The sequence below is a fragment of the Ananas comosus genome, linkage group 2, assembly GCF_001540865.1.
Source record: "Ananas comosus cultivar F153 linkage group 2, ASM154086v1, whole genome shotgun sequence".
NCBI classification, from domain to species: domain Eukaryota; kingdom Viridiplantae; phylum Streptophyta; class Magnoliopsida; order Poales; family Bromeliaceae; genus Ananas; species Ananas comosus.
In genome coordinates, this window is record NC_033622.1 from 5,970,949 (window position 1) to 5,996,132 (window position 25,184).

Sequence of the window (25,184 nt, forward strand, 5' to 3'; positions counted from 1 at the left end):
GGCTAACCAAAAGGTTAAACGCCGACTCACTTTGAAAATCTCATAGGTGAGGAGAATCTGCACTAGCAGACCGAGACCGTCTGCGGGACAACTACGTCTGCCCCTATCGTGAAGTACTCCGGAGACCACTGCTTCGGTGGAGCGACCACCGACAAACGAAAACAGACTATGTGAGTATAATCCAATCCTCTCACTCGAGGATACCCTGTCTACTAGGTTTAACAATGACACGGAAAATCCACTAATCCCAACAATAATGTCACAAGTGTCTCTACTACAATAGTTTCACGTGGCACATATCCACGACTCGGGAAATCATCTATCCCTATGTTCATATTATAGCGTCTCTACTACACTAGTCCAAATGCCACTCGATCTATTTGACACTCTACTTGTCCATATCGAGTATTATAGTTTTCATGTTCTTGTTTTCCAATGTCGAATTCTCTAATCCACCTAGAGTTATCGACCCAAGTCCAACATGCATAGTTCTTCTAACATAATCCACATATGTCAACATGCATAGTTCATCAAGCATCTCAAGATACGTCAACATGCATATTTATCTAACATAATCCATATATGTCAACATGCATAGTATAGTTTTTCTAACATAATTCATATATGTCATTATGCATAGTTCTTCTAATATAATCCAATGGTGGGCAACATCCTTCAACATAATACAATTCATGCATTTATCTAGCAATTATATTATGCATTTGTTTAGCATCTATATTATGCATTCATCTAGCATCTATATCATGCATCATATTATCATTTGCAACCTGCCAAATATACATATATGCATCAACGATAAACATCACTTCGCTTCGACATGGATTCGAGCTAAACATTTCGGTGAGCACAACCCACCTCGCAACGCTCTCCGATTGCTTGTCGACACTTGTAATTGGCCTCCCGCGGCACACAATATCCGGTTTGGCTCGAATCCGCAATCGATCACCGAACGCCCGCTAATCTGCGACCTACGGTCATCAATGGTTCATCTCTAACGTTCAATTAGAGAACAATAGGGTTTTATTAGATCAAAACCCTCTAATTTCCTAACCTTCGTTTCAAACCCTAGCATGAAATTAACCTCCAATTATTCCAAAATTAAATGGAGCGACATGCTAGAAACACTCTAGAGACCACTAGAACACTAAGCATTAAGGATTAAACCAAATCCTAATTACTTACCGAAATTGCGAAGGCTGAGTCAAAAGCACGCCGCTCAACCGGCACACGAAGACTCGATCCGTCGCTTCCAACGCGTTCACAAGCTCGCTCTCCGCCAACGCAGCGAATTTAAGAGAGAGATCGAGACAGATGAAAGAGATATTTAGAGAGAGAAAGGGAGGGTTTCCCTCTCCCTCTCCATACGTGTGTGTGTGTTGTGTGCTGGTGGTGCTCGATTGAAGGAGAAGAAGAAGAAGACAACTTCTTTTATAGTAAACACCCTCAAAACACTATTCACACAAGCAGTTTAGCAGCTCAGAATCTATTCCTCTTCGCAGCCCTTCTGAATGTCCTTTTTCTCTCAAATTTGATAGTCAGGCTCGGTTTTACTTAATAACTTTCCAATTTCGACCATTTTTGGTCACCGAAAGCCCTACCGAACTGTAATCTCCAGCAGATAGCAGTCGGATTTTATTTTTCACTTTTCGGTTGTCAGAATGACATGAAACTTTAAATCTAGCCTCATAAAAATAATTCTGAAATATTCTCAGATTTTCATAATTTTCTGACACTGTAAATTTTCTGCTAAAATATCAGCCCCGTTTCTCATAGAAAATTTTAAAATTCCTGTTTTCATTTCGATTTCAACACGAGTCATTCCAGACTTATATTTTACTTTTTTAAGTTGAATAAAAATAGTATCTTCCACTATTTTTATTTACACTTAATTTTATATTAAAATCTGATACATTACATTCTCCCATCCTTAAAAGATTTTCGTCCTCGAAACTTCAATCACACCTCAACTCGACTTATCGAGTAATTGAGAACAACAATACACTTTTCTACTCCGGAGTGGCCTTACACTCATTGAAACTGTCCATTGGCCCACACGCATTTGCCAAGTACAACACCGAAAGTGCATTACGGCTTCCGCAAGTCTCGGTGGCAGTGCAAGTCGACACTCGACGACTCTACACGCTCCACACCACTCGCTAACCAGTATACAATGAACCTCTCTTTGCATTTCGCATCCCGTCAGGGAACACACTTCGATTCGATCACCGACATTGCTTAAAAGCAATATCATTGGTACATCGCCCAATTGCAAGTGCTTCAGTTACAACCGGATCTTCGCTCTATTGCGAGATGGCATACTCCGGCACATCTCCAATTTCAATCCTCAAGAGAGCAATATCCTCCACTCCGTGTGGCTATCCACTAACCAAGTGTCTCCTAGAGACCACTTTATCTTTTGATACCATATGCCACAACCAACTCGAATTCGTTCCTACAACGAACTTACACGGACACTCCGTTCGTGAATCCAAGCCAAACTCATCAGCAAAGTTATTGGCTAAACCGCTCATCTCGATTTCCACAACCAACTCGAATTCGTTCCTACAACGAACTTACACGGACACTCCGTTCGTGAATCCAAGCCAAACTCATCAGCAAAGTTATTGGCTAAACCGCTCATCTCGATTTCCACAGGTAGACCACAGATCACCGATCCTACGTAGGCCTACCGCCTAAACCTGTCGCAACTATGCACAGCATCTCTCGCTCACAAGCGTAGACTCAATCATCACTGGGCCAAATTCTCACTTGGGAATTCGCACACACTCCAACCAGGAGCAACCAAGACCCTAAATCACGTCATATCCTCGGGTTGGGTGACAACCGCACTCTCGGTTCATCATCGATCACACGATCCAACACGTGGCATTCCATGCTCCCGGGTGTAAGCTCGGACTACCGCCCTGATCAAGACTCTGCCCTACCCGTAGGTACTGGGCCGCTGCTCTACATAGCCGACTGTGCCTGTCCAAACGGCCCCAGGCTCCGCAGTCCACAATGGTACAGGCACGGGTCGTCCTCAAGCAACACCTGTGGTCATCGTCCTACCCGACAAGCTCTACCGAGTCATACGTATCACTATCGGCTCCTAAGCACCTTGTGTGAGCCACCAGCCCTACGAGTGATCTATGGCTCGCTTCACACTTAGCAATGCTGAAGTGCTACTGCCAACTCACTCTCTCGGCTGACCCAAAATTCGCACTCCACAAGTACCTACGCTCGAGCGCTCTATACGCCTCTATAGCGTTCCACATTAAGTCCCGTATTAGGCAACCCTGCCTATGCACACCGGCCACACGAGCACGACTCACCCACCTCAACTCGAGGTACTACCAGGCCCACGTGCTAGTACTTGGCTACTAACCAATTTTTCCGTCAACAGTGATTCTACTTTCACTGTTCGATCTATCGGAGCAACATCCGAAATTTTTGGACTCTCAAGAGATCCTCAAGTACCATGGCTCAACTCCGGCAATTTACTAACCATATTGCTCCGAGAGTCGATTCACCACTTTCCATCTCTACTGCGACTCTCACTTCTCGTCCACAGGCCAACACCAGCAATTTGCTAGTGCCATCAAGCTCTCTACCTGCTCCAGCAGGTACTACACTCTCACCGCATGAGCATGCCTGGGTATCTACACTTACCTGTACAATCGGTCCGTACTATATTGATATACAAATAGTAGCAACTGACAATATGACACATGCATGCAATGTACCAAATTTACACCCTGCAGAAGCATATGCTTGCTTCAACTAAACCATACCTGCCATGATGTCGTTCAACCCGATTTGCGCATCCATGGCCACTTGGCACCCGCTGCGAACCCTCCAGTTGCATAATCCTTAATGCCCTCTCTTCGACCATACCGCAGGTGCCGCACCTGCAGGCCGTCATCAGCGTCAAGGTCTGGCTATTATCTTGCAGACACTCGTCTCGCACATAGCCCAGTTGCCCACACGAGCAGCATTTGTCCTCTCACTGCTCACACTGTTGTGGGTAATGAAAAGCACCCACAAACAACACATCTCGCCGAGGACCATGTGTGGTAGGCCCCCGGAACTCGGGATCGCGAGTGCAAACACATTGCAATCAGTTGAGAACTTGACGGACCACTGAATCCACTCGTTGGCCGTCCTATTCCCTTTTCCTTGCAATAAGACTCGCGCTCCTCCCGCATGATTGCACTGCCTTGTTCTATCCACAAGGCCTAATCTTCAAATCTCCTCCAATCTCCACCAATCCATACTCCGGAAGGGCTCCTAGAGAAAGAGAGGGAGAAAAACCACATGTAGGGGTGGTCTCTGGCTGTGAACAAGAGAGGAGGAGTTGGGGCCCTTTTATAAGCTAGCACAATTGCATAAAAGCCCCTCAAACAATCCCCAATTACAACAGACCAAAACTACAGTTTCCAAACAACCTATAATGAAGATAAGATATTATAAAATTTTAAAATTCATCAAAACATCAAAATTTCATTATCAAAAATGATTTACTAATTCAAAACCATCAAGATGTAAGTTGATGAAAAATGATTTTTAGAAATTCAATAAAATTGACACCAATTTATCGCAATATGTTCAAAATAGAGATTTAACTAATATGGCACCGGGGGTGGCTCTTTGAGCATCTTTCCAACTTACAACCTTATAACTCCAAAAATTCTAAAATATTCAAAATTTTCAACCTTTTTCGGCTTTTCAATTAATCTTCATGTGGTAGCTTCACACACTTGCCGGACGACCGGGGTGGTAGCTCTTTCCTATATGTGGTGGTAGTTTTCACACTCCTTTTAGGATGTAACTCTTTCCACATCTTATAAAACTTAGGAGTATTTTCCCCTTTTTTTTTCAAAACTCTCCCTAAATTAGACAATCTCACAATTGAAAATAATTTTGACGAATTTTAGTCAATTAGAGAATATCCATCCATCATATCCAATACACACAACCAAGATGAATTAATCACCAAGAGATCAAATTTGATTTCAAAATTTTGATGAATATATGCATTAAGAAATCATATATTAAATTATCGTCAAAATAATAAAAAGTGGAGTAAAAATGATAATTAATATGAATTTAACTTAATATGATTGTGAAGTTAAACACCGTTTAAACAACTTTAAAAAAATTCATTCCTCAAAATCATGAATCTCAATCATCTCCTTTCTCGAAAATTTTGAATTCTTAAACACCTTTCCTCAAAATGATTTTTAAATAAACAAAATTCAAAGCACCAAAAATCATTTAAACATGTAATGCAATGAATAAAATTATGCAACAAGCACCTATCAAAGCACTACACAAGAAATTAAAAACAACTAAGACGAGGAGCAAGGAAAGATATGACCTTTCCGGATCCAAACTTGTCGGATCTTTGGTTTTCTCGGCTTGTCATCATTTGGTGCCGTTTGCTTAGACTTTTGATCAACCGTTGGTGGTTTCTTCGGTTGAGGCTTTGGTTGAATTTGTCGTTGAGGTTTAGACATCCGGTTTGCATAAACTTGACGTTGACGTTGTGTGCTAGAAAACCGGTTCTTGTGAGATACTCGACTCACTGGATTTTGCTTTAGATTTTGAGGGGGAAGTCGAGTTGTAGATGATGCCGCTTGAGGTTGCAAAGTTGCCAATTGATTCTTCTTTGCCTTGATCGGGCAACTCCTTTTGATATGCCCTTTGATGCCACATTTATGACACACCTTCTCTTTCAAAGTTGTTGAGACTTTAGAAGTTGATTTAGAATCCTTCTCAACATATGTTCTTTCATATCCGAGTCCAAACTTATCCGTTTGACCCAACCCGAGCATATGGTCCAATTTCTTTGATCCCGATGAGAACTTTTGTATGTCGGTTTGGAGTCGACGAACTTGGTCGGTCAAAACTTGATTAGATGTAGATATCTCCTGGAATTGTTGCTCCAAAAATGCAACCTTATCTTTATAAGATTTGATCATTGATTCCGCTTCATTAAACTTCTCTTGGAGGTCCGAATTAATCTTCAAGTTTGAATCTCTTTCCTCCTCAAGAACCTTATTCAAATTCTTTACGTTGTTGTTTTCCTCCTCAAGTTCCAACAAACGACGTCTCAACTTTTTGTTGAGTTTAGCCATCTTCTTTGATTCAATGAGAAGTTGATTGTACGCTTCCGCTATGTCGTCGTCGTTTGATTCCTCCTCACTTTCGCCATTGTTGCTCGAAGAATCATGTGAAGAAAGAGAAATATGGATTCAGTTAGCCAAACAGAGAAAACACACAACATTCGACGAACGGTAGAGAGTAGTTAGTAAAAGTGTAAGGCCAATTTGTCATTCTTTTCTTCGTCACTGACGATGATTACTTATGTTGAATTGATCCCACGTCTTTGCTTGCATTGGCCTTTTCGTATACTAGCTTTCTTTGAAGGACAAGTGCCGTCGCAATGCTGGCGCTAGCTTGCACTTGAAGCATTTGGATCTCCGCTTCAATACATCCTTTTCTTGAGGACTTTGCACGGGTTTTTATCCTTAGACTTTGCAGAAGTAGAGATGATTTAGACAAAGATTGTCGCTTAGTTGATGAAGCCTTGTCCAATCTATTCTTTTCCGAAAATTTCGACGAAATTCTTCGTAAAGCGCCAATGTTGTGTTCAAAAGTCCCAATTGATTAAAATCATCATTGGAAACTCGACGTCTTCGTCTTCTCCTTTTGTAGATTTCAATTGCAACACCTGTGGCTTTTAGAAGAAGACTGTGAGAAAATATTGATTAGTAGGAAAAGCATCTTCATAAGTTGCAAAGCACTACTAATTCTTCAGAATTTCATCTTCGTCAGATGCTTAACGTTCAGATCGCCGGAACTTTGCCCGAAAGCTTCCAGAAGAGTTCAAAAATCTTTCTAATAACCTTAGAATCGGATTTTCTCTCCCAAGTTAGCACATGTTTCACAACGTCTGTAGACGTGTATATTGTACTGGTCAAAGGTTCGTTTTCATCCTAGAAAATAGAATCAACTTGCTTGTTGGCATTCTGCAATTTTTTGACCTTTCTAGCTCGTTCTTCATGCTAAACTTGTAGAGTATCTATAATTTCCTTTAGCGTTTCGCAAGCCGAAACACGAGTAAACTCCGTTTGAGACAATGCTTAATAAAGCGTTATTCCCTTGCGGTTAACGAAGATGTCCTCGTTTTCTTCTTTTCGGTTCATTTGTTCCGTGCTGGTTTTGGCCTTTTCAACATTATCGACCTTATTCTATGGATGTTTCACCCAAATTTCAATTGATTGCCAAACCCGCTCATCGATCAGCAATTGAGAAAAGGCTTCATGCCGACATTTCCAATAGGCATAATTCGTACCGTCGAAGAGTGTGAGTTCGATTAATCGTTACACCTTCGGCCATAGATTAACAATTTATCTAGATCCGCCTCGTGAACCAATTGAAGTTTTGAGGAGCCCAAGGATCTATTAGAGTTGTTATCTATCCCTAGAGGGGGGTGAATTAGCCAGTAGAACGCGCCAAAAACCCACAAGTCTCAAATGTAATAAAATAATAAATGCCAGAAAATAAAAAAACACACCGATGATTACTGTTGGGAAGAAACTCCAACTGGAGAAAAACCCACGGGACAACACCTGCGAAAGAAATAACTTCAACTGGAGAGAAAATGATTACAAGTGGATTACCGACTCCACGGACTCAACCTCTTGTAGATCCTCGCTATTGAATCTTCGGGCTACCCTCCGGTTATCCACGCCCTCACGTTCGAATCACGAACGCCTCCACTTCGAATTCACGAAGTTAAATCACGCCGAATCCACGACGCCACTCGAATCCACGAGCCAACAATCCGAATCCACGAACGCCTTTGTTCACGCCGAATCCACGACGCCGTTCATGAGAGCATCATGTTATGGTGATCCTTCGCTAGGAGTATCGTAAAAACCAGGGAATAGAACTCCAAGCGAAGCGGAGATAAATCGACATATAGAGAATGCGAACGATATCGTCGATTTGATCTAAGAGGCTAATTTGTTAGAAATAGGTTTAGAATGAAATCTGAGCCTCTAGGTTTCTCACATGTATTCTTATGATGCTTGATCTGTTAGAGAAGCCCAATAGCTTATTTATAGACTTTAGAATTAATTGAGTCGATTAGAAAGTTTTTCACAATTTTACACTGGTGTACCGGTACACGAAACGGCTGTCACCGGTACATAATGACGGAACGAAAATACATTGCCAATGTTGATGGCTGTACCGGTACGTGGCGCTTGCTGTACCGGTACACAATGCATTTTTTCCAGATTATGCATTGTTTTCGGTGTTTTCAACGTTCCGAGCACTTTCTAATCCATTAAACTTTGAGTTTATGATTCTAATGCCTATAACTAAGTATGAATCACCATAACATGAATTAAAACTTACCTTTACGTCGTGATTCTATTGTGAGCAATTTTCACCAATCTTCGAAATCTTGAATTCTTCAATCTTCATCAATCCGCTTCAATCCTTCAAGACTCTGACTCATCACGAAATTGCCATTACAAAGTCCTTAACACATGTTAGTCAACAGTATCCACAGATATTATATTTCATCAAATATTTTATGGAACTAACATTTATCACGTTCTACCTCGCCAGCATGTAACAATGCAAATCATGCAACTATGCCAACTCAACATGCAATAAGCTAAGTAGATCGATGATTCTATTTTCAATCCTGCTATTCACAGCTCATCCATTGACATCTAAGGTTTCTCTATCTTAAATTTATGTCATTTATAATTCTGCTCATAAGGTTTCATCTACATTACAAAGCTATTTCACTCGACTCGGTCTTGGTCAATCATCCGCGGAATACCGCGTAAAGCCAGCTCCAGGTGAAGGGCGTCTCAAATGCACCTTAGCCTTAAATCCACTCAACTGGATGCAACTAGGATGCCAATCCACTATGCTGGATTCATCCATAGCTCACAAGATGTCACCCAATCTTCATTGGCTAACCAAAAGGTTAAACAACCCGACTCACTTTGAAAATCTCATAGGTGAGGAGAATCTGCACTAGCAGACCGAGACGTCTGCGGGACAACTACGTTTGCCCCTATGTGAAGTACTCCGGAGACCACTGCTTCGGTGGGAACCACCGACAAGCGAAAACAGACTATGTGAGTATTGTCCAATCCTCTCACTCTGAGGATACCCTGGGCTACTAGGTTTAACAAAGGACGACGGAAATCACTAATCCCAACTGAAAGATATGAGACCCAAGGATCTATCTAGATTGTATCTATCACCTAGAGGGGGTGAATAGTAGTGAACGGCCAAAAACCACAAATCTCGATGCAATAAAAATAAATGCGGAAAATAAAAAGCACACCGAGATTTACGTGGGAAAACTCCAACTTCGAGAAAAACCGGGACCAACACTGCGAAAAAATAATTCACTAAGAGAAAAGATTATAAGGTGATTACCGACTCCACGGACTAACCTTCTTAACCTCCTATGAATCTTCGCGCTACCCTCCGGTTGTCCACGCCCTCACGTTCGAATCCACGAACACCTCCACTTCGAATCACGAAGCTTCAATCACGCGAATCCCGACGCCCTCGAATCACGAGCCACGATCACGAATCCACGACCGTCTTTGTTCACGACGAATCCACGACGTCGTTCATGAAGAGCATCATGATTATGGTGATCCTTCGCTTAGGAGATATGTAGAAAACCAAGAAAGAAAATCCAAGCGAAACTAGATCAAATTGACATATAGCGAGATGCGAAACGTTATCTCGATTTGATCTAAAGAGGCTAATTTGTAAAAATAGGTTTTAGAACGAATACTAGCTCTAGGTTTCTCAAACATGTATTCTTATGATGCTTAATCAGTTAGAGAACCCCTATAGTTATTATTTATAGACTTAGAATCAAAATGGAGTAGGATTAGAAAGTTTTTTCCAAACACACTTTTACGGTAAAGAAAAACTGGTCCAGGGTACAGCATGACGGAAGATTTTTCTGCGAAGCTTCTGTACCCTGAACAGGCTGCAGCTTGTTCCGGAACAGGGCTTGTACCGGTACAGCCGTGATGGTTGTACCGGAACAACCATCAAACTTCTGCGCAAACGCTGATGTCTGTACCCTGGACAGAAAACCCTTGTACCAGTACAACAATGCAATTTTCTCTGAAAATGCATTGTTTCGAGTTTTACAAGCTCTTAGAAACTTTCTAATTAATTACAACTTGAAAACATGATTCTAAAATCTATAATTAAGTGTGAATCACCATAAATAAGATTTAAAGCTTACCTAAGCATCGTGATTCAAGTTTTGCGTGTTTTGCGTCCTTTCCGATTCTTCGAAGTTTTGGATTCTTCGATCTTCAATACTCCGCTCCAGACTACTTCAAGACTCCGACTCGATCCACGAAACTTGCCAACACATAGGACCTAACACCAACAATAATGTCACAAGTGTCTTTACTACACTAGTTTCACGTGGCACATATCGACGACTTGAAAAATCATCTATCCCTATGTTCATATCATAATGTCTCTACTATACTAGTCCAAATGCCACTTGATCTATTTGACACTCTACTTGTCCACGTCGAGTATTATAGTTTTCATGTTCTTGTTTTCCAATGTCGAATTCTCTAATCCACCTAGAGTTATCGATCCAAGTCCAACATGCATAGTTCTTCTAACATAATCCATATATGTCAACATGCATAGTTCTTCTAACATAATCCATATATGTCAACATGCATAGTTCATCTAGCATCTCAAGATACGTCAACATACATATTTATCTAACATAATCCATATATGTCAACATGCATAGTTCTTCAAACATAATTTATATATGTCATTATGCATAGTTCTTCTAACATAATCCAATAGTAGGCAATATCCTTCAACATAATATAATTCATGCATTCATCTAGTAATTATATTATGCATTCATCTAGCATCTATATTATGCATTCATCTAGCATCTATATCATGCATCATATTATCATTTGCAACCTGCCAAATATACATATATGCATCAACGATAAACATCACTTCGCTTTGACATGGAAGTGAGCTAAACATTTTGGTGAGCATAACCTACCTCGCAACGCTCTCCGATTGCTTGTCGACACTTGCAATCGGCCTCCCGCGGCACACATTATCTAATTCGGCTCGAATCCGCAATCGATCACCGAACGCCCGCTAATCCACGACCTAGGGTCATCAATGGTTCATCTCTAACCTTCAATTAGAGAACAATAGGGTTTTATTAGATCAAAACCCTCTAATTTTCAAACCCTCATTACAAACCTTAACATGAAATTAACCTCCAATTATTCCAAAATTAAATGGAGAGATATGCTAGAAACACTCTAGAGACCACTAGAACACTAAGCATTAAGGATTAAACTAAATCCTAAACACTTACCGAAATTGCGAACGCCTAGTCGAAAGCACGCCACTCAATCGGCGCACGAAGACTCGATCCGTTGCTTCCAACGCGTTCATAAGCGAATTTGAGAGAGAGATCTAGAGAGATGAGAGAGATATTTAGAGAGAGAAAGGGAGGGTTTCTCTCTCCCTCTCCATATGTGTGTCTGTGTTGTGTGCTGGTGGTGCTCGGTTGAAGGAGAAGAAGAAGAAGACAACTTCTTTCATAGTAAACACCCTCAAAACACTATTCACACCAGCAGTTTAGCAGCTCAGAATCTGTTCCTATTCGCCGGAGCCCTTCTGAATGTTCGTTTTCTCTCAAATTTGACAATTAGGCTCGGTTTTACTTAATAAAAAAGAAAATATCTTAACTTTCTAGTTTCGATCATTTTTTGTCACCGAAAGCCCTACCGAACTGTAATCTCCAGCAGATAGCAGTCAGATTTTCTTTTCCACTCTCCGGGTGTCAGAATGACATGAAACTTTAAATCTAGCATCATAAAAATAATTCTGATATATTTCCAGATTTTCACAATTTTCTGACACTGTGAATTTTCTGCTAAAATATCAGTTCCGTTTCTCACAGAGAATTCTAAATCTCCTGTTTTCATTCCGATTTCAGCACGAGGCATTCTAGACTTACATTTTACTTCCTTAAGTCCAATAAAAATAGTATCTTCCACTATTTTTATTTACACTTAATTTTATATTAAAATCTGGTACATTATAGGCGTAGTCTTCGACTGGCGGCTAAAAACAAAGGCGGCAGGAAGTCTTCTCTACAAAAAGCTCAAGCAATAATGTGCAAGAAGGTCAAAATGGTGAATCTCGCATCCAAGGCCACCCGGGCAACCCATGCCGCTTCTTCCTTCTCGGCGTACCATCCTCCTTTGCACCAAGCCACCAGTGAGCAGCGGCCGATACCCTCTGATTCGTGGGCTGGGAAGGCTAGTGAGCCGGAACCGAAGAAAGACCATGCACTTCCCCTTACTTCCAAAGAGATTCAACTTATCAAGACCCTATGTGGAATTTTTGATGTAGATGGTCACTATGCGGCTGGAAACATTAGGCCGATTGCGACGGAGGCGTAGCCTGCCCCTCAACGCTACTAGGTTAATCTTTGCTTCTTTATGGCTAGAAATAGAACCTTCCGTTTCTTAACGTGGAATGTACGAGGCCTAAATGATCCATCCAAGTGTATAGTCGTAAAATCCTTCATCAGACAGTGCAAATGTTCTGTGATATGTATACAGGAAACAAAATTATCCTCTACTTCTCCCATTAAGTTTCGATCCTTTTGCGGATATTTCTTCCAAGACTTCCGAATGCTCGATACGGAGGGGACAAGAGGGGGGCTGCTAACAGCGTGGAATTCATCTCTTTTTGACTGTGTCCAGGAATGGAATGGCTTATTTTCACTCACTATACTGCTCAAGAGGAAAGTTGATAGGAGGTCTTTTATGATCTCTAACATTTATGGACCAACGGTGGCTCACCTAAAGGCCAATTTCTTCCAAGAGCTTCGGTCCATCAAAGATTTCTCTACAGGAGTGTGGGCTATGCTTGGGGATTTTAACATCCTTCTCTCGGTCGAGGATAAGAATGGATCCACCGCTAATGTTGCAGACATATTAAACTTTAGGGAGGTCGTGCACCACTTAGGTTTGGTCGACCTTCCTATTTTGAATAAATCTTTCACCTGGACTAATGGCAGGGGTGCCCCAATGCTAGAGCGACTAGACCGCGCTTTCATTCTAGAAACTGGCTGCTTGCTATTTCACGTTCCACCTTACGAGCCCTCCCGCGACCTATGTTAGTAAATTTGCTAATTATTCGCGAATTATTCGTGAATTTTTGAAGAAACGAACTAAACGACTGAATTCATACTTTTCCCAAAAATTCGGAAAAAAATGCGATTTTTTGATAAAAAATACTTATTCGCGTATTAAACGCGCGCGCCGAATTATTCGGCCAAAAAAAGGCTGCCCGCGCCACCCGCGCAAGCGCGCACTCCCACGCAGTGAGCGCCCACACGCGATCGCGGCTCGCGGCTCACGGTCACGGCAAGTCGCGGCTGGCGGGCCTCGCAGGCTGGCTAGCCCAAAACATAAAAAATGCAAAAAAAAAACCCCTTTCTAAACACCTCACCCAAAACAGAAAAAAAAACTCTTTCCGAATTTTTTTACTTAATTAGCTTAATTTTGTAGCTATTTATTCTTATATACTTAAGAAATATGAGTATTTATGCTAATAGCATAAATCTTGAGTGAAAAAAAAAAAACTTAATTTAATAGCCGAATTTTTTATCCCGAATTTTTAATTGGTGAACGTATAGTATCCGTATAAATCACGTATCCGAATAATTGATGAATCCGTTTTTTAGCCGAATTTTTCAACGAATTTAAAAATTAGAAGACAAATTTTATCCGAATTATACCCGTACCGAATTTTTGCCAAATCCGAATTAACTAACTATGCCCGCGACCTCGTTCCGATCATACGCCGCTAGTCCTTTCGGCTTACACATACATTCCTTCGGCCAACTTGTTTAGATTCGAGAGTTTCTGGCTTCGACACCATGCTATCAATGAAGTGGTATCCTCGGCGTGGAACTCTGCATTATCTGGTACAGACCCTGTGAATCAATTCTCTCTGAAAATCAATGTGGTCCAGTCAGCCCTGCAATCTTGGAGCTCAGGTCTCTCTTCAAGGCTTCGGGAACAAGCTAACCGTTGTCTGCTGTTGATCGCCTGGCTCGACAAGGCGAAAGAAGGCAGGGCCTTAACCCACCTTGAACGCAGCCTGAGACCAAGGCTTAAGGTTAGATACGAAGAAGTTTGCCTGCAAGAGGAGATAAAGTGGAAGGAGAGATCTAGAGTTCACTGGCTTAAAGTTGGAGACGCTAATACCAAAATTTTCTATCTCAAAGCGAGCGGCCGCAGGAGCATCAACTTCATTTCCCGACTCTCGAACGGCTCCTCATTGCTTTCCTCGCCTTAGCCGATAGCAAAACACCTCTTCTCTTTTTTCTTCAATCAACTCGGAATAGATCATGGGTCTAACGCCAATATTAACCTTCAACAGCTATACAGAGAGGAAATCCTTGATCTCTCAAGCCTTCAAGACCCATTTTCTGTTACAGAAGTGAGACGAGCCGTATTCTCAAGCGCTTCGGAGAAAGCCCCTGGCCTGGATGGGTTTTCGATGTTATTCTATCAGCGATTTTGGAGCCTCCTAAAAAATGATATTATGGGAGTTTTTAATAGCTTCTACAATGGGGCGGCGGCTCTGGACGAGATCAACAGCAGCTCATCTCGAAGAAAAACGAGGCTCTACTGGCTAAGGATTACCGCCCAATCAACCTAGTACACAACATGGCTAAGCTCATCTCCAAGGTCTTAGCATCGCGACTACAAAACTATATGGATGATCTTATCAACCCCCACCAAACTGCCTTTATCAAAGGCCGTTGTATTTTTGATAATTTCAACAGCGCCCATATCCTAGTCCATCACCTCTACACATCTAAGCAAAGTGCAGCACTCTTGAAGATCGACTTCGAGCGGGCCTTCGACAACATCAACTGGTGCTTCTTGGTTGACCTTCTCAAGGCGCGGGGCTTCAGTCCGCATTGGATTGCTTGGATCTAAGCACTTCTAAATTCAGCCAACACGTCAGTGATTCTTAATGGCGTTCCGGGTAAGAGCTTCACTTGTAAGCGAGGGCTAAGGCAAGGAGATCCGTTATCTCCCCTCCTTTTCATCCTATGTGCAGATGTATTATCCAGAATGATCCAGATGGCAACCTCGTCCAATTTCCTTCTAGACCAAGGGATCGGAGATGTCAGGATATAATCCCTCCAATTCGCGGACGACCTTCTTATCTTCTTGGATGGCTCCCCAAGGTCCGCGGCAGCCACCAAACTTATCCTGGACGCGTTCGCGGCTTGCTCAGGTCTCAAAATCAACTACTATAAAAGCTCACTAACACCGATTAACTTGCCTACTTGTAATATACCGAAAATTCGGAAAATAAATATCNTATATCAATGTGTAATCCCGCTAAATCCTTTGATTCAAATTCAAATTTGAATCTCCTACCACTAGTAGGTACATGTAACATCCCTCACCTTACTCTAGGTCACATACACAGATCACGAGGGGTGTCATAACGCAAGAATAGCAAAGAACGAAAGCCCTCTTTTTGATAAAACTCCTTTTTCTCGAAAACCGTGCATCGGATCTGAAATCCGTCAGTGCCATTAGTTCCAGAATAGCTGATCTGATTGAAACAAGCTATTGGACCGCTATGAACAGAGTCCAATATGCGCCGAAAGCCAACTCTACTCCGTGGCTTCTCCGAAAAACCGGAGTTACTATTCACTTAAGTGAAAACTAATAATCGCGTAATTTCTCCGTTTTAGCTCATTTTCTCCTGAAACTTGACGAGTGCTTATATAATTAAATTACACACATAAACATCGTCAACAGAGAGTTTAGTAGTACTGTAAAAATCTCAGTCCTTACAAAGCTGAAAAATGGCTTCCACTGCCTTATTAATTGGGGGCAAGAATGTCGCCCCAAAATATGGGGTGGATTGGGCATCCAAAATCTACAAACGATGAACTCGGCACTACTGATGAAAGGTTTATGGAGTTTCTACAATTCTCCCAATTTACCTTGGGTCAGATTATTGATGGAAAAGCACTACAAGTGCAGGTTGCCAGCGACAGGAGACAATACAACTACTAGATGCTGCCCAATCTGGAAAGGGATCCTCAGTATTGCTGCACCCTTTCATGTGTCCGCTCTCTTTTCAATAGGCAACGGGAAGGCTACATCCTTCTGGAATGCTAGATGGGCGGGAGGATTCAGTCTCCGGAACCAATTCCCTAATCTATACACCATCTCGCGACACAAACACCTCTCGGTCTACAAATGGATTCACCGCTTCGCTCATAATGACACTATGGGTTTCAAAACTTCAAGGTGCCTACGAGAACAACGGGAAGAACTTCCACGACTCAAATTGCTGATCCAGAATACCTCCTTAGCTCAGATCAATGACTACACCATTTGGCGTTGGAACGATGATGGGAAGTTTCAAGTACGTTGCGCCTACAATTTTATTATCTTCTATGGAGTAGATGCTTGCAGAATTTCTGTACTCTGGAGGCTCAAGATCCCACTGAGAGTTAAAGTCTTCATGTGGCTAGCGGCGAGAAATAGCGTGTTGACTGATGACACCTTGTCTAAAAGGGGATGGCATGGTCCGTCAATTTGCGCTCTTTGCTCGACGAATGGAGATAATCTGGATCACATCCTGTTCACCTGCAGCTATGCGAGATCTGTGTGGACTCACCTCCTTCTAACAATTCTGACCATCCAACATTTGATGCTTACACTACCAGGGGATTTATCTGATCGATGGCTTAAGGCAAGATTATCGGTGAGAGCGCAGCATAAGAAATTGTTTGACCTATGCTTTGCTACAACGTGTTGGGAATTATGGAAGGAGCGAAACAAACGCATATTCGATGACCAATCTACTCGATTTGCGGAAACAGTTAAAAGAGTTCAGAGCCTGGTCAATCTTTGGAAATTTGCGTTACGAGGATGAAGTTTACGAGGGGGTTTTTAGGTTTTTAGGTGATGCCACCAATGACTTTAATTATTTGTTATGTTTGGACTGGTTGTGGCGGTTAGTGATTTGATGATTTTGTCGTTAAGTGCTGTAGCTAGCCTCTTATATTTGTTGGGACTATAGGCGCTCAGTTGATGTTGATGTTGTATTCCGCTAATATTTAATACAAATAGGGTATATCCTTCTTTTCCCAAAAAAAAAGAAATTATATATATATATATATATATAAATAATTGGGTTGGAATACTATTAATAGTATTTGATCTCTTTTGCTATTGAGTTTTTAACCCTTGGATGAAAAATTGTAGAGTTAGGATGGTAGTGGTTCCCTAGAGTTTAGTGGCGGTCTCTCTAGGGTTGAGTGAGTGGTTGGTTGAATAATATGATTTAAAGGGTGAAATTGATTAAAGTGTAGATCNGCATTGTAGAGTACTTACAGATGCCAAGTTATTTTTTGGTAGTGAACAAACAACACTCAATTCTTTATGATTGCATGTGCACACATGATTATCTCTATCTCGATCACCATAGAACTCTTGATTTATATATATATATATATATAGAGAGAGAGAGAGAGAGAGAGAGAGAGAGCTAGACTCCTTTGCTTTCGAAAGTACGGAGTCCTCTGCGCTTGTAAGTTGTTTTCGATTATGGGGCATATGATTCGACAATCGGTTCCATTAGATATGATTTGTGCTATTGGAACTATCTAGAACTAAATTTTCTATTTTTTTGACTTCATAATTGCTTAGTGAACGAGTAGCCTAAAACTCAACAACCGAAAATAAAAATCTCATAAAAAATAGTAATAAAATATTCAAATTTCAAATCAGAAATATTGATCTTTCTATTGATGTTAAGTAGAATTTTCTATTAAAGTTTTATGTAATTTGGATTGTTCTATACCGTTGAATTTAAAACATACCACATAGACCATTAAAATAGTCATTTTTGAGACCTTTTGATCATGCAGTAAATGATGTCCAAAAATTATAAAATTTGGTTTCTGGATAGATCCAATAGTGTAAATTATGCCTAACGGAGCCGATTGTCAAATCGAATATCCTATCATCAAAAATAACTTACAAGCATGGAGGTTTCCATACATTCAAAAGTACAGAAGACCCGACTACTATACTCTTATGAGTACGATCACCTTCGTACTTATAAATCGTTTTCGATGATAGAGCTTTCGAATTGACGATCCATACCATTAAACATTATCTAGTGTATTTAAAACTTCTAGAAATCAAATTTTATAATTTTTGGACATCATTTACCTTACGATCAAAAGGGCACAAAATTGACAATTTTTAACGGTCGGTATGGGATACTTGCTAGTTTAACGGTGTAAAAGAAGTGGAATAGGTTGAATTTTTGATAAAAAAACTCTATTCACTATCTAGGTAAAGATCAATAACTCCGATCTTAAATTGAAGGATCCAATCATTCATTTTTAAGACGTTGTTCAATTTTCATTTTATGCCCGCTTGATGGGCTTTATTATAATTTCAAAAAATTACGAAATTTATTTTTTAGAAGTTTCAAATACTCTAGATCATATTTAACGGAGCGGCCGGATCGTCGATTCGGAAGCTCCATCATCGAAAATAACTTATGGATATGAAGGACTCTATACTTATAAGAGTATAGTAGCCTACTCTATATGAGTACGTCTCCTATGTTTTCGAAAGTATGGAGGTCTCCGTACTTGTAAGTTGTTTTCAATGATGAGATATTCGATTCGACGATCGTCAATTAGAAATAATCTTCGCTATTAAAACTATTTAGAAGCCAAATTTCATAATTTTTTTAACTTTGTTTATCTAATAATCGTCACTATTAAATGTAACTTACAAGTACATACAGAGGCGTCCATACTTTCGAAAGTATAGGTTCCTTATGTTCTCTTTCTCTCTCTCTCTCTATATATATATATATAATTTTTATAAATGGATAAAAGTGAAAAAAAAAAGTAGTAATTGCTCAGTAATTGTGTAGTCTAATAACAAGTTAATGTAATACATACCCAAATAATTAAAATTCTAAATTTCCAGTCACTCAGACGTAGGCTACTGAAACCAAGTCAAAATCACTTAAACAACTATATATAATGTTGACATATATGTCAATACAAACTTGATTTGAAATTGAAGTTAGAGAAAATATAGATCGATTGTGAGGGACACTTTGTATTTGAGATATGCCAAACTACAAATTATCCGGCATTACTTGAGTGAGAAGTTCATTGAAACCTCCGGTGGGATAGTTGAATTGGAGCGAGGCTCATTGAATATTCCTACAATAGAAGAGTTCCGTTAGAATTTTTGAAAAATAAGTAAAACATTATCATTTTAGAATTTTAAGGTAGTATAATAAGAGTCAACCTTAGAAGATAAAAGTGATTATCCTAACACTTATTGTGATAGTGACTTTTGACTTGTCAGCTGTGTCCCTGTCTATATTATTTCTGTAATGACTTGATGGGGATGAAATTTTGTGAATTTCAAGTTTAACTTTGAACATGATATATTTAATTTAATTTCATTGTTTCAGAGTTTAAATTTAAATTTCAAGCCAGGATTTAGAATTGGTAAAGTTTCACTTGACCGCGTGCCTACCCCAGTCAACCGTCTGTGGCCGCCGGCTTTTACCTATTCCTCTCCATTAATTCTCTCTAGCTCCTTCGCCTTTTACTTCCATGCCAAAACTTTTATTTTTGTTCTGCAAATGATATCCGCTGATATTTTTGGATGTTTTAATGAAATTCTTGATGTATTTCTATTTGGAAATAAGTTGGTTGTGATATCTGCTTGATTTAGTGAAGTTCGGGATTGAACTATAATTGCTGATCACTACACAATCGATTAACCAACATTGTATGTGACAGAAACAATAGCTTCAATCTCTTCAACATTTGACCATCCTTGTAGTCTCAGCTACAAAATAATATAAAAAGTGTCGACAAGTCGATCAAGCCGAGGCACCGAAATCTTGCTCTCTTTAAGGAGATTCAAGTTCTCTGTGGTTGGCAAAGCCTTTGAACCGATGTAGCAGAACACTGACTTGTTTCCTACAGAATACAATGACTCAACCCTCATCGTGTAGCTTCACCAATTCTGCACAAGTAGATGAGCCCAAAGCTCCACAAAAAAAAACATCTTTCTTTGACCTTCTCTCTCTCAAGTAGAATATAGATATCGTAATTTTTGTTGTTGTGTTTTCAAAAGAATGCAATGTCCTCTATTTATAGGCCTACAAATCTATAGGTTACTAAGAATATTAGATAGCTAAGAGGTTTCGTACTTTAAATCACACTTGGTTGTGATGCATAGGTTATAGGTATTAAATCACAATGATTGCAAGTTAAAGTAGGCGTAACTTGTACTTCATTATGTGTGTGCGGAGTTGCTATATCACTTGCACTATGAAGTATAGGCTATCAAAAATATTGAATAGTTTAATTAATAATAAAAATGTAACAACATTTCCCCACTGATTTTTATTATTAAAAATATATGAGAGTTCGAAGAATGACCGTTATACATAATGAAGGTGTGCTTTACATTAAACCTTCACTTAGTAAAACAGTAATCTCTACTCCAGAACCAGAGTGGTCTTAGATTTGAACTTTGGCTGCTTAGGGAAAATAGAGAGTCACTGCTCACATATAACAATCTAGGTGTTGATATGAGCTTTACTAGCTAGCACGTTACGGCGTTATGCTGATTCTAATTTTCATGAGCATATTTGAGAATAAGCTCGTTCTCATAGGAAGCAGCCTCACTTCCATGCTCACATAGGTGAAATCCGTTAAGGGTGCTCCTGTAATTCTAACACTCTGCTCATAAGAGCTACAGATTTTATTAAGAGCAAATGCCCAACCCTCTTTTCATTACAGGATGAATACACTCACACCATAGGGATAGGTAAAGATGCGATCATATAAATCTATATATTGTGCATTTTTTACGACCACCATATAATTCGTTTTTCCCATTGAACCTAATTTTCAGGATCTCTGATTTTCTGATTGGGTATCCTCATATGTGGTTCATGATGTTTTGGGCTTCAACCCTATCTCCCTTGATATGCTCCAGATCCTTTCTCTTTCCAAGGCCTTGGTTAATGGATATGCTAGATTATCAATAGATTGGATATAATCTACACTGATAATACCATTGTTCATATATGATCTCACAATACTATATTTTCTTTTCACGGATTTGAATTTACCGTTATAATAATGGTTTCTTACTCTACCAATAGCAGCAGTGCTATCATAGTGTATTAACACAGATGGAATTGATTTTTCCACAAATGGAATCTTAGATAATATGTCTCTCAACCAACTAGTTTCCTCGCTAACTGAAGCTAAGGTAATAAGCTCGGCTTCCATAGTTGAGTTAGCAATGATAGTCTGCTTTTTAGATTTCCTACATATAGCACTACCTACTCAAGTAAAAATATAACCAGTGGTAGAGAGAGAATCATCTGATAGAGTATTCCTAGGGCGTTACCCATCCTAGGAGTATTCTAGCCCTACAACGTTTAACTCTTTTAACCTATTGGGTCTAACCACTATCCAAAATGTTAAAGTCGGATTAAGAGGTATTGCCACGCCCCGCAACCGTCAATTTGGTCGGTTGGGGTACGCCGATGTCACGCCCCGGGGTCCCCTTTTTGTTTGAAACACAGCGGAAAAGCGTTTAAATTTTTTTCTTGAAAACCTGACCCCAGAGTATGCCAGATCCGCCACAAATACAGGGAATCCACTGTTCACACGGACAGAGTCTCCCCTGTATTTGCACGGCGTCGCACAAGTACAAGAGTACAAACAGTATACAACCACAACTAAATGAATATACATATAGCTATACATTCATACATTCACCATTCACACCGTAGTTTTACATTCGATGTTTAAACAAAAGTCTACGAAAAATCTTTTGAAAACTGTTCCATATGCGAAAACTTTTATCTTTTATACAAGCTACCACGAGGGGTAGAAAACCTTTTATTACCAAATCCAGAAATCCTTTTATTACAATCATGAAAGTCCACATATTCCAATGTAATAAAAATACTGAACCATATAATAACGACTAACGCTATAACACAGGAATAGTAGGATAAAACTAAATCGATAACCTGGTCGGAAGCTCTATCGACCGCTACGAACGGTACCTCAGTCTCGTCCCAAAACTCAAACGCCTGCCAATACCTGAAAATAGTGGGGAGTGAGAACATATAAAACATGTTCTCCCTCCCAGTGGTACCGCAAGCCGAAGAAGGCGAGGAGTACTCACCGGATCAGGAAGAGATAAAAACAGTATGGTAAGTAAAATACAGTAGCCAACGATAATGAACGAATGAAGTATATATATTGAAGCACAACTACGCCTACTGTCATGTACCACTGCAAGCATACAAGGATTCAAAACTATAGTAGCAGACACCGTAAAGAAAGAACTAGAAGTATATATGCAAACAACCGCTACTATAGCTATATGCGTCAACGGACGAGAAGTCAAAAGTACCCAATCTAAACCGCCGTGTCGTTAAGGACCTCAGCAAAAGCCACTACCTGCTCACACCTGGCATGTTAACCTAGCACAAAGAGACACCGCTGGGCTCACGGGTCGGATGTACGACCACTTTTCCGGAAAAGACACCATCCTCTGCTGGGTATCAACCGCTGCTGTGTACGTGAAATGCACTCGAGCGTGTGCGATCAATGCAGATATGATCAATAGCCAACCGTCGCCAATCAGCCGACAATCACACGCCCTTGGGGCTAACCGACCGTGTAGGTCATCAAGTAACAACGTGAACCGACCAAGAGAGGTCAATATAACGGAAAGTAACGAACGACCAAACAGTCACGATGCAAACAGGAGAAACCGACCAACCAGGCACAAGTATAGTAATATACGAATGCCATCTACTTACCCCTATACAGATACTACACATAGAACAACAGAAAGAGTAAATAAAGATAATATGTAGATACTGCTCGATGTCAACTAAAAGTACGACGCAAGAACGGACCGATAGGTCACAGGAGTGTATTCGATATGTCCAGAACTACCGTCAGCACAGGCGACAATCCTACCCTCAGGGTACACCGAGCTCAAAGGTCATCGAACGACGAGCGTCAAGAAACAGACCAACCCAATACATAAGCTACAACGACCAACCAGGTCAAGATATAAGATAAAGCACCGATCAACTAGGTCACCGAAACGAGTACGAGAACGACCAATCAGGTCACGAAACAAATGTACGAGAAGACAATAGTCACCGATAACAAAGTACGAGAAATCCGACATCGTGTCACCTGATATCACTATTATGGATAACTACTCTTAACTTTTTCACTACACATGCATATTAAGATAGAAAAAATAGTTGATGTAGGATATTAATAGAAACAACGGGGATGGCGAAGGCTCAATATTAATTATACGGAAAAATTAGCAACAGTAAGACAGGGATGAGAAGAATAATCACCGAGGATGCACGCCCCTGTACCACTTCGCGATCGAATACCACTTGTCACCAATGCTGCCTGTCTCCTGATTATATAAGGGCCAACGGATCCAAGAATCACGCGGTAGATGTCTAACCCGCCAAGCTAATAACACACTAGATCCAACACCTACAAGCAACCCATGGAGATCGGTTTCCCAACCGATCGCCGTAATACGCCGGAGTCCCGTAATCGCACAGCGGACTCCGCCGGGAGCACGACGAACTGGTCCCGGAAACAATACCGACTCGAGCTACGAGTCACACTCTGCCACTAAACATACATATCTGCACATCATGCAGCGAACACAACTCCTCGTGGTCAAAACATTTATCTTGTCTGGATAATCGTTTCGATTCGACGTATCCCGGAAGTGTCTAATTCGACACCGGATCCCCGTCGCTCACCCGTCATTTCCGAACTCTCGAAATGACGCAAGTGACCAGCCAACAAGGCTCACGTGACTACGCAAAAGCTCCAAGCACGAGCATGTCGGAATATTGCCGAACCGAACCCGGCGTTCCGTCGGCGGAATTTCGCCGAAAAAAACGCACCGGAATGCATTTCCGATCTTCGCAATCGTCTGCGGCCATTGGACAATCCAGTCCAGAGGTTATCTGAGCCTAACTTGCTGCCAACAGCAGCCACGACGAAGCCAACGCCAAAAGAATCCCTACCGGCACATGATAATCAACATTATTTTATGTGATTTATGGGCTCCAAGCGGTGTTTACAGCCCAAACCAGCGGATCTACGGAAGGTGTTGCCATCCACTTGTTTGTAGGTTCTCAGCGTGCCAGATGCGTGCTCACCTTTCGGAGCATCCGGGCAGCAACCACGTGCGCCCCCGACCACCAACATCGACGCGCACGCAAACCTCAGCGAAACAGTGCGCACAGCTGCGAAGATCGCACACTTATCGGCTACCAGGCACCGTTAACTCTAATGGACGGGGTGAGATGTGATTCAGCACGACGCCCACTGATCACTGCTCACCTCCGAGGCTAGGGAGTCATCGGATCACGAAAAAGTGACGGAACGCAAAACAAGATGCTGAGAACCATAAATGGCTAACTCACCGGGCAGTGGGCAGTAGGGATGGCCCGCCGGCGACGCGCGACGCAGGCGCTCCGGCTGATGATTGGCGCAGTCGGGGAGGTCGGAGGGAGTGCTGGACGGCGGCGGCAGCAGCCGGGTGGCGCAGCGGCGGAGATCGGAGCCCGCACACTTCTCTCGGGTTGGAGCTTGCTGCAAGCGCGGCGAACGGGCGCGCCGGGATCGTCACGGGGCGTGCGAATGATTCCGGCGGAACCAGGGGGAGGTGGTCTCACCTACAGAGGCAACGCGGCGTCGGGAAAGTGGCGGGCTCAAGTTCGGCCCGCACAAGACCCGAGCGGTGGGGGAGACCTTAGGCGCGCCGGCGGTGTGCGGGACGGCGCGGAGTCGCGCGCCGGCTTGCTGGAGGTGCCGGGGTCGACAGGGGGGCTTGCCGCAGGGAAGTGCAGGTCCAAAAAAGCTTCGCAACCAATCTCTTCTGTGG